The sequence below is a fragment of the Tupaia chinensis genome, unplaced genomic scaffold (assembly GCF_000334495.1).
Source record: "Tupaia chinensis unplaced genomic scaffold, TupChi_1.0 Scaffold000355_1, whole genome shotgun sequence".
Taxonomy (NCBI): Eukaryota; Metazoa; Chordata; class Mammalia; order Scandentia; family Tupaiidae; genus Tupaia; species Tupaia belangeri.
The window spans coordinates 4,210,954-4,222,533 of NW_006159850.1; positions in this window are offsets into that span (position 1 = coordinate 4,210,954).

Consider the following 11,580-nt stretch of genomic DNA (forward strand, 5'->3'; position numbering starts at 1 on the left):
TACGCGATAGCAACGACCTCTCAAAAAAAAAATAAAGATGCCGTTGGATCTGGGGCAGGACGCCGGCGGGCTTTCCTGGGTGTTATCAGTACTGCCTCTCCGGCGCGCACGCCCTCACAGGGAGTAACGTGCTGGCCACATCTTCCCCTTGAACGCCCAGCCTCCAGGGCTCAGGCCTCCATTCCAGCCCAGAGACATCAAGGCTGGAATTCTGGAGCCAGGGCTGAGGGTGCCTGGGGAGGGAACTGCAGGGAGAAGGCCGGGACCCATGGGGTTTGAGGGGCGGGGCCAGGGCAGGGCGGGGCCACGGAGAACGCCCTTACAGCGCTCAGCCTAGTGCTCATGCTCAGAAGCCGCTGGGAGGGCACCCGGGCTTAAACTCAGTTTCTGGTTTCGTTGCGCTGTGGTCGGATAGATGCGGCTCGCACATGTGTCCGCTACATTGTCTTAACTGACTGAATCTTTGTGGCTGGTTTGTGTGACTTTTGTAATATCTCAAAGGCACTAGAAAAGTTAGCGTAAGACAGGAGCGAGGCCTGCCTCTGCTTGTGCCAACCTAGGCACATAGCCCATGCTCTGATTTATTTGACTACCTGATCTAACCTGGAAGAAAAGACTTTCAGTTCCCACTCTCATCACCTCCCTGCCCATTGTCCCTCGTGTCTGGACGTTTTCTCTTCATGTTATGCTGTTCTGTAAGTCACACGGTCGTGTGATGTACCGGCTCACCCAGGCTCGCGGTGCTCACTGCTGTCTCTGTCGTGTTAAAACGTATTTCTTCGACTTGGCTTTACAGTGCTGCTGTTTTTCCTCCTGGAAAACGTCTGTGTGATCTCTGCTCACTGTCTTTTTCTTTGTTTGTTTTCTATAGGGTATGTCTCTATCACTGACAGAGATAAGAGAGAGAGGTACGGAGGGAGAAAATCGCCCTCTCCGGGTAAGGCTACCCTTTTCCTCCATTCTCCTTTTGCAGTTTTAGGCATGCGCGCGCACACACAGGCATGCCCAGTGTGATTCTCAAGTCACCAGGTCCGGGACTTGAACTTCGCAATCAGCCACGTGGGATCCAGTGCCTTACTGTCCACGCCACCTGCTAGCCCTCCAGTATCTTTCACTATCCTGTTTTGTCTTCCACCAAACTCTGTTCTGCAAGAGAGGGAGCTTGTCTGCCTTCATCACTGCACCCACCCACCTGCTGTTTGTCATGGGAAATGGCGAGCCCGAAACCCCGAGAGTGCCTGAAGGTGGCTCTGGGAAATAGCAGTCCGCCGAAGTTTCTTTCCAATCCACGAGTGCTGGCTTCGTCGTAGATACCATGGTATTGCGTCTCTGTCGCTGCGGTCGGCACCATCCGGCTGACGTCTGGGCCCTGGCTCCTGCTGTACCTCCGTGCCATTCATGGCAAGCCCTCTCTCCGCTGTCTCCTTTGACTGGTTTTGGAATAAGATCCCACTGGAAGCGTGCTCCGGATCTATCTCACAGCATTTCAGAGCTAGAGACAACGGGCCCAGCTGTGGTGGAGCGCGCTAAGACGCTGTGCTCCGCGGGGTGGGGCCACACAGTAGGCCAGGGTTTGACTGCTGCTCCCACCTGAAGGCCGGGTGAGGTTGCTTGCACTCTAATTTCTGCGACTTGGAAGGCTGAGCCATGGGGATAGCATGCTCAAGGCTGGCCTGGGCAACATGGCGAGACCTCATTGCGAAAAGAGCCGGGCTCGGTGGTGTGCACGCGTCATCCCGCTGGGAGACTGAGATGAGAGGGTCACCACAGCAAGGCCCTGTCAGAGAGAGGGGGCGTGGGGGCGGGGGGCGTGCTGCTCACATTCCGAGTAATTGACTTTATCACGCTTGCTGTATTTAGGGACCAGCTTCGCTGCTGTGGGCTGTCGTCTGTCCCCGCCGCACCTGCTGTTTCACTTTCAGCATCCTGGCTGAGCTCCGTCACATGGTTTGGATTCTGTGGTCGGCACCGCGGACTTCCAGACTTTCTTCCTCCAAGAGTTTAGTTTGTTCATTTATACTTCCTGGGTCTGGAGAAGTCTAGAGCCCACCCTCAAGAAATGTCTTCAGACAAGGCAGTGGCTGGGGAACCCGGGGTTCACCGCTCCCAGGGGGCCGTGGACGCACTGGCCTGCAGCGAGGGTGGGCGGGCCGGCCCGAAGCATGTGGCCTTTCTGGAAATGTCTGCTCTGCACACCCTCACAAGGCGTGTTCCTCTGCTCTGTTCACTCTCTCCACGAAAGTGGTATCGTTTCATGACCCAGAAATCACCTCCGGGCAGTGCACCGTGCTGGGAGGCCTGGTGCAGTTTCCAGGCACCTGGAATGTCTCTGGTACTAAGCCGCACTCACCGGTGACGAGGCTGGCGTGGTAGGCGTCCTTCGCGGACAGGCGCAGAGCACAAAGGCGCACTGTGTACCGCTGTTTTATTGACAGAGGGCGTGTGAGCTCAGCAGGGGTAGTGCCCCCATGGGGTGCGGTCGCACTGCAACCCCTTTTCCTCCATTTCTTCCTGCCTTCAGGGCGTGAGGCATGCACACACATATGCTTGGCCTGTCCTTTGAGCCATCAGGGTGAGATTCAAAGCACGGTTGGCCACGTGGGGTCCATCTCCCAGTGCTCAGCCTTCGACTGCAGCACTTCGGGGCCGGCCCTGCGCAGTCGCTTTTCAATCCTAGCTCGTAGTTTGATGTTATGGCTCCTTGCATAAATATTTCTGTTTTGTTTTGTTTGGTTTTTAGTTTGTCTGTTGGGCACATGTGCTTGCCAGAGAGACAGACAGACAGACAGAAGGTAAAGTGAGGAGTCATCTCCCATGGCGGATGGCCATGCCACAGCCCCGTCTCCATCCTCTCTGGGATTTGGGCCTGCAGGTCTGGAACTTGAACCACAGTCTGCCATGTGGGATCCAACTGCCTTAACTACCAGGCCACCTGGCTAGCCCTCTGTTCTTTTTCTTAATGGCAATAATAATGTTATTGATTAAAGAAAGAAAAACCTTGGGACCAGCAGTTAGCATAATGGCTATGTCGCTGGACTCCTACGTAGTCGACCACGGTCTGAGTCCCGGACCCGGTGACTTAAACACACGCCAGGCACATGTACGTGCGTGTCCAAGATCCCCAGAGGAGAACAGAGGAGTAGAGATTGCGGCGAGGCCATCCCCGCTGGGGGGTGATTACTCGCTTTCTGTCTCTGTCTTTTTGGCGAGTGCACGCGCCCTATAGCAAAAACCTCTCCAAAAAAAGAAAGAAAGAAAGAAAGAAAAACCTAGAACTTTGGGAGATAGAACTATTTAATTTGCTTATTCTACAAATAAGTTTCAGCACCTGGCCGCAGCGCTGGAGACACAGCTGTGCACGTACAGCCCATCCCCGCCCTCTCTGACTGTCTCTCCTAGTGGAGAGAAAGGCCGCACACACACCAGGTGGAATCGATGGCAGGCAGTGGGTGTGGAGTTAGACAACACTCCCGGGGCAGTAGGTGGAGTGGCGGGTAGGGCGCTGGGTTTCCATGTGGCCAACCATGGTTTGAGTCCTTGACTCAGTGGTTTGAAACTCACGCCAGGTGTGCGTGTGTGCCCAAAATCCCAAGAGGAGAATGGAGGAGGAGAGATGGCAGTGCGGGCCATCTCCCCTACGGCGTGGTTTCTTGCTTTCTGTCTCTCTGGCAAGCACATGCACACTATAGCAAAAAACTCTTAAAAACAAATGCAAAAACCAGCCCTCCCAAAGGCATATCCACATCCTAACCCCCTGGGAACGCTGAGGGTGACCTTTTCAGAAAAGGAATCTTTACAGCTGTAATTAAGGCTGTCACAATGAAATCAGCCTGGGTTAGTGACAGGTGTCCTGATGACACACATAGAGGAGACGGCCGCCAAAGATGGAGGCAGGGACTAGAGTGACACGGGACACCCATGGGACGTCTGGGCACCAGAAGCTGGAAGCTGGAAGCTGCGGCAAGAACCTCCCCCCAGAGTCTCTGGGTGCGTGGCCCTGCCCCAGCCTGACACCTCGGTCTCAGAACCAAGAGGAGATGTCAGTCGTCTCGAGCCCCCAGGTGGGAGCCATTGGTTGCAGCAGCCCAGGAGGCCAGCGAGTGACCCCAGACAGGATGGGAGAGGTGGCCTTTGAGCTGAGACCTGTGTGAGGGAGAAACACCGTCTGGCGAAGGACGCAGGGAAGGGAGACGGCAGGAGTCCCGGGAGGAGGAATGCGCTCAGTGCCAGGACAGCGCCGCCTCCTGCTGGCCAGGTCACGCATTTGCACGGCGCTCTTCCAGTTCACGGGCAGAGCCTGCTCAGAACCTCGCGTGACCCTACCACCACCACCGTCTCTTCCAGGAGCCATTGTTGCTGCGGAGGGGCCCGAGGGTGGCCGAGTGGTGGGCAGGCACTCACCGGTCCTGCAGCTGCAGGGGTGGCTGGACTCCCGGGGCTTACCTCCATGCAGGAGAGGTTCGGGCCTGCAGAGGTGCCTGGGGACTGGCCTGACCCAGGTAGGGGTGTGAGCGTGACCCTACCACCACCACCGTCTCTTCCAGGAGCCATTGTTGCTGCGGAGGGGCCCGAGGGTGGCCGAGTGGTGGGCAGGCACTCACCGGTCCTGCAGCTGCAGGGGTGGCTGGACTCCCGGGGCTTACCTCCATGCAGGAGAGGTTCGGGCCTGCAGAGGTGCCTGGGGACTGGCCTGACCCAGGTAGGGGTGTGACTGCATAGCACAGCTGCCTCTGCCACCTCCCCCTCCACCCCCGCAGCACACGTGTTCTTTGGCCACTACCACAGGTGACAGGCCGTGTTCCCTCGGCTGCTGGAGCCTGGGAAATGCCTCGTGGCCCTTAGGTAGCCTCAGTCGTTTGTCCCTAGCAGGAGAACCTATCTTCCAAAGGGGTTCCGTAAGAGAACCGAATGAGCCTGTAGGGTGGGGAGCGGGGAGTTATGGAACCTTCTAGAAGGTGGTGTGGTGAAGAAGATCTCCCTAAGAGCAGAGAAAAGAGAGATTAGGAGGTGGAAAGAACAAGACTTGGACAGAGAAGGGCCGAGCTCAGGTTTCCAAACTTCGCTTCTCTAAGTTCTCACAGTTCCTCCCCAGGCCAGTGAATGGCTGTCCGGCAGGACGGTGTGTACCGAGCATGGCTTTCCTGGCTTTGTTCTTGCCAGAGAGCGAGCGCATGTACTCCCCGGAGAGAGCCCGAGAGGAGAGAGCCTCCAGTGGGGCAAGCGCGTCCTCCATTCCCCTTTCTGCTGAAACGTGGGGCATGCACGCACCCGCCTGGCAGGGTTCCCACACCAGCGGGTCTGGGCCTTGAACTGTGCAGCTGGCCGTGTGGGATCCAGTCACCTTAACCACCACACCACGAGACTAGCCCTAAATGTAAGATTTCTGTTGCTGTTTGCTACAATAAAAAGTCCACAGCTCCTGGTGACTCCCTCCAAAAGGTCTATGGCCCCAGGGTTCCCGCTCAGCTGGGTTCGAGGGATAAGGGAGACCTCTCAAGTATCCCTTAGCAATGACCGTCTTTCTCCCAGCTGGGGGGCCTTCTGTCCCAGACTCAGCTCCCTATGGTCAGAAATACAAATGGCCCGGAATCCCTCTAGCAAGGACACAGAGCCATGGGGGCCTTCCTCTCCTGATCCCGCTTCGACTCCCCTTATGGTAGATTGTCAGTGACCCTGTGAGATTCGGGCACGTCCCTCCCCGTGTAAGCCCCCACAGCACCTCCTGTTCCCCTTCAAAGGAAGCTTGCCTCCTGCTTGAGGGGTTCGGCCTGGGCCTGGGCCAGGAATATCAGTGACGGCTCCACAGCCTGGATCCCCAGGGCTGCCCAGGGCTAAGGGTACAGTCCTGGCTGCCTCCAGCTCCTGCTCTGTGCCATCCCAGGGACCTTCCCAGGGGGACCCGGTGCAGGCGCTGCAGTGCCACCTGCTGTGAAAGCACCCCCCCACACACACACACCCCTTGAGTCTTCCCTTCTGGTCTCATTTCCCCACTCCGTGACAGTCGCTTAGGGCACCTGGGAACCCAGGATCTCGGAGAACCTGCACCAAGACGCTTGCCTTCCTCCCAGTGATCAATAGCCACGCGGGCCTTCGTTCTCAGAGTAGAGAGTAGTGGCTGCTGTGTGGGAAGGGAGGGGCGGGGGCGTGGAACGACATAAATCCTGGTGACCTGTTGCCTGTGCCGAGTGTCGCCAGCGATCAGGTGCTGCACGCTCCACAGTGGCTAGGAGGGAGGATTCTGATGTCGTCGCCACGGGAAAGGATAGTTGCAGCAGGCGGGGGTGTGCTGAGCACGCCATCCATCCTTCCACGCACCCGTCCGGCCTGGGAACGGCGAACTGTCCCACACGCACGGACGATGACAACGTCAGACCCCTTATTCTGACCCACAGAGCCCCACATCATCTGGCCTCATCGGTCAACCGCTTTCCTCCTGCTCCAGCCGGCAGGCCCCCCACCGCTGCCACACCCCAGGCCTCTGCTCCGCTGGTCCCTGCCAGGCTGCTCTCCCCAGCTGTTCCCAGGGCCCAGCCCTCCCCTCGTCAGGCCTAGGCCAAGTGCCTCTCCCAGCAGAAACCGTCCCCGATCCCCCAGCTCGGTCGCACCCGGTGCCACTGCAGGCGCCCGCTTCTCAGTAATTCAGAGTGGCACTCTGCGTACCTACACGTTCCCAGACTTTGTATACTAGGTGGGCTCTGTTAAAACAAAGCAGCTGAGGCTCAGTGGGTAGCGTGGAGGTTAAGGCCTCTGGGTCCCACATGGCTGACTGCACGGTTCAAGTCCTAGCCCCAGCGGCTTGAAAAACACACCAGGCAAGTATGTGTGTGTGCACAAAATTCCCAGAGGAGAATGGGGAAGAAGGGATCGCGGCATGGCTGTCCCCCAGAGGGTGCTTTGTCGTTTTCCCTCTCTCTGTCGAGCACACACGCACTGCAGCAAAAGATAAACAATAACAACGAAAACGTGGGCGGATGATGAATGAGCAACGGGCTACTTGGGTCTCCCCATCACGCCTCCCCTCAGCCGGACCCGTTACAAAGGGAAACAGCCCGGCAGACAGCAGCTTCCCACTAGGGGTGGGAGGGCACGTGTGCCCTGCGGGGGACGTTCCGGGGGCTGCGGCGCTCTGGGGTGTTCCTGCCTCAGACCTTCCCCGACCGTGCACGTGAGGAGCCATCACGTGTAGGACCTCTAGCGAAGAGTCGGCTCCTGTTATCCGAAAACGTCAGTGTCAGGAAAGCCAAGGAAGGCCGCGGGGTGTCCTCGATGGAAGACAACTAGCGAGCTGTCACAGTTGAACGTGACCTGTCTCCCAGGTCCGACTCCCGACCAGGAAAACGCCCTTTTCTTGCCGAGAAGGACGTTAGTGAGCGGCTGGAGGCCTGGAGGCCTTGACGGGGGCTGGAGCTGGTGGCATGGTGTGGGTGCTGCTCGTGCATTCTGTCGGCAGTTACGGAGGACAAGGCCCCGGCTTGTTTCTAATGCACCCTGGCGTTTTCAGCGGTGATGAAGGAGCGAGGGGGAGGGGGAGGGGAGGTACAGACCCGGGGCTCCTGGGAAAAACACGAGTGCGTGTCACAGGGCTGCACGCTGTACGATGGTGCTCACGTGACGTTCTTTTTTAAAAGAATGATTTAAAATTTCTTTTTTTCAATTTCCCACAGAACGCGAGTGCATACCAGAGAGAGACAGAGAGAAAGAGACAGTGAATGTGAGGAAGCAACCCACCAGGTCTGGATTTGAACCATGGGGGAATCCAGGGCCTTAATCAGTATGCCACCTGCCGGCCCCATGATATGACATTCTTACGGATGACACAGGTAGGGTCCAGCAGTTGGCGTAATGGCTATGTCGCTGGACTCCCACGTAGTCGACTGCAGTTAGAGTCCTGGACCCGGTGGCTTAAACTCACGCCGGGTGCGTGTGCGTGCGTGCCCAAGATCCCGAGAGGAGAATGGAGGAGAAGGGATTGCGGCATGGTCATCCCCCCGGGGGGTGATTTCTCACTTTCTGTCTCTCTGTCTCTCTGTCTTTGTGAGAAGCACACGTGCCCTATAGCAAAAACCTCTCAAAAACAAACAAACAAACAAACAAACAAAAAACAAACAAAACAAAAAACAAACAAAACAAAAAACAAAAAAAGGCACAGGTTTGGAGATGGAGCACAGCATGGGGATGCTGAGTTGGGACCGTGTGGGTGTGACTGTAAGGGGGCCACACGGGGTCCCCTGTGTGTGGTGGGCAGTTCTCTGTCCTGGCGGCGGGGGCGTGAGTGTGACAGAGTGGCTGTGACAGCACTGAGCACTGGGGCAGGGCCGGTTCCCTGGGCAGCCCCGACAGCCAGTAAGATGCAGCCACCAGGGCAGGGGGTCGCTGAGGGAGGGCACCAGGCGGGTCCTCTGACCATTGCTTCTTCTGGCTCTGTGATTGTTTCAAAATGAAAGTTCAAGCCAAGCCAGCGGCCAGCTCCCCTGTCACTCTCCCTGCCATTACTCTGCTTTATTCTCCTCCCACGTGTCGCTTTCTGCTGATCTCACTTGCTCACTTTAGTTTACTGCCTGCTCCCGACACCCCAGGACTGTCAGCTCTGCGGGGTGAGAGACGCTCGGTCCTTCAGGTTTCTGTCCTCTCCCTGGCCCTGGATGAGACCCAGCCACGGCAGGAGCTGTGGCAGCTTGGTAAACCAGTAGGAAGCGGGGAGCTCCTTAGTCACTGTGGACAGAGTGGACGGAGCCCAGGGACAGCACCCTGCTTGAGTCCCAGCAAGGCCCTCTGGGAAGACGGGGTCCCAGGGTGGGCCGCTGCCCAGGCGGAGGGCTTCCTCCTTGCGTTCAGTCTCACTGTCGCTCTTACTTGCCTGGACACAAAGAGACTTTTGATGGAGAGTCTGGGCGGGGAAGGCAGGCCGGGAACCCGTTTAACCAGTAGCGGAGCAGGCTCCTTCCTTCATCAGCTGTTTAGGGAGAGTCAGAGCCAGGGCGGAGGGGCCGAGGGGCAGAGGGGCGTGGTGGTGACGTGGGTGGTGACGAATCCAGCCGGGATCAGACTGTGCTCCGCCAGAACCACCATTCCACCGACGGCAAGGACGTTGCAGCAGGGCGCGGGGGCTCTAGCCAGATCCCCACAGACCCTCCCCCTGCTATGTGGCCCTCCCCCGGGTTTGTGACTCCCCCTCTAGCATCAGCACCTGCAGACTAAGGCCAGACGGGGCCCCTGGGGGCTTTGCCTGGAAGTGCAAGGGGACCGTGTCTGGCAATGTCCTTGCCCGGGGACAGCCCTTGAACAGCAGGTGGCTGGTGCGAAGGCTGGAAAGCCCAGCTCCCTGCCTCGGAGGCTTAGCTCAGGGCGGGAATCCCCTGGGGGCCACCCTGTGGGGCCTCCCTGTGGGGCCAGGCTGAGCCTGGGAGGTGGCCTGAAAGTGCCTCTGTCCCCACTCCATTTCCTCCACCCCCTTGCCAATCTGCTGCGGGCACTTCCTGAATGACTCACTTGCACAAGAGTCTCTGTCTTAGCACCTGTTTCTAGGGAACCTGACACAGAACCTGAGGCACAGCGTGGTCGAGCAACTGGGCCATCGCACTTGGGCATGCATGCACACGTGCCTGGCATGATTTTCCTAGGTCTGGGACTCGAACTGCACTCGGCCATGTGGGAGTCCAGCGATGTAACTGCTACGCCGTCTGCTGACCCTAACATTCCTATTCAAGGGGAATATGTGTTAGGATGCTGAGGTGACCTTTTCTAGGCCTCTTCAGTGGGCAGGAGCCCACGGCAGACTCAGTCTTGGCATCTGTACGCACACGTGGGCTTTTTTGCTCAGGGTCTCACTGTTGCCGTACACCTGCCTCAGCCTCCCGGCTGGGACTGCAGGTGTGTGCCACCACAGTCAGCTCTTTTTCAAACAGCGTCTTGCTACATCACCCAGGCGGTTTCAAGCCCAAGATCCTCCTGCCTTGGCCTCCTGCGCCTGGATTACAGATGCACACTGCCACCCTGGCCTTTAGGTTGGACAGGGGATCGAACGCAGCCCTCCCGAGCACAGCTTGGCAGTGCACGCCACCGTGGCTGGCCCTGTATGTCTGCAGTATGCCGCTCTTGTCTTCGCACCCTGGGGGACGGTCAGACCCAGTGTCTGCAGTGTTGACGTTTGCTCAGAGCCCAGCTAACCTCCTGCCCTCTGCCTTCTGGGAGACTGCTCCTGCCACCTGTCTTCCTGCTGGGCCCAGAGAGGGGAACCTTCTAGAGGCTTCTAGAGGCATCGTGGCTCTTCTAGCTCAGAGACCCTCTCATCCTCTATGGGGCTTTGGAAAGCAGGTCCTCAGGGGCTGCCCAGGGGACCTTAGGGGCAATGCCTGCACAAGTGCAGGCTCATGCCTCACCGTCCGCTCTCCTCCTGGCTCCCTGCTCTTCCCAGAGTCCCAAGCTGGCGGCCCCCTCTGCCCCCTCTTTAATCCCGCACTGCCCAAAGCTGCAGAGGAAGCCCCGACCTCCTCCCTATTCTCTCCCAGCTCCTCTGCTGAGAACCAGACTCTGGGTGACATGAGATCTCGCTCCGAGACCTGTGATGACATCAGATGGGGCCAACGTGGTCCTGCCATGGGGGTAGGAGCAGAAGGTCCTGCATGACACTTGCTGTGCCCCTCGGGCCCCTCTCAGTGACTTCTGGGCCTCACTGGCTTGCTCCTCACAACCAGCCTGGAGGTGGGTGCTGGCCGTTTTCTGGATAAGGAGACCTAGGCTCAGGGGTATGGGGTGGGAGGGGGAGAGGGCATCTGCTCCAGGTCAGCGTTCCAGCATCTCCGGGTGAGGAGCCGGAGCTGCATAAGGAATAAACTGACCAGGTGCAAGAGGGGACCCCGCGCCTCGGTCTCTCTGAAGCAGCAGTTCTCGATGGGAGCCAGCGCTAGAACCAACCGGAGGGTGGTTCAAACACAGGCTGCCGGACCCAGCACGCTTCTGACTCGGGAAGTCCAGGGCGGACCCAGACTCCGCACTTCTACTGGGTTCCCTGGTGAGGTTGACGCTGCCCTTCTGGACACCCCACGTTGGGAACCTCTGCTCTAGGGACCTTTCCAGCTAGGGAGGGTGGGACATAGGACCTGGTGGTGGCTCTAGTGTGGACTTTCCAAAGTGGGTGGCCCAGGGAGGGGGCCTAAAGGGACGATGAGTGGCCTCGCCCGCCAGTGCTGCTCTCGGAAGCAGTCACAGGTGACACTGGCGCCGCCTGGACTTGCTGTAACATACGCCAGCCCCCTGCCCTGCAGAGAGGAGGCCGGAGAGATGAGAGGAGAAGGTGAGACTGGGAGGCGCAAACATCTGATCACCTCCTTTATTCTGTACGAAGGAGTCCTGGCCCCCAAGAGCTCCTTCTGAGCGGAGAAAGCTTAGTTCCCACGGTTCTTTCCCTGTTGGTGGTCATGCCGGCTTCATTCCACTGGGCTGTGGAAGAGATGGCGGGCGTCAACCTGCAGCACTGCCCAGCCGCCACCTGCCAGCCTGCCAGCCTGCGAGCTTGGCCCCCACACGCCCAGCCCCGCCTGGTCCTGCCGCCCTCCTTCGCCCTCTGGCCGGGGTGTTACC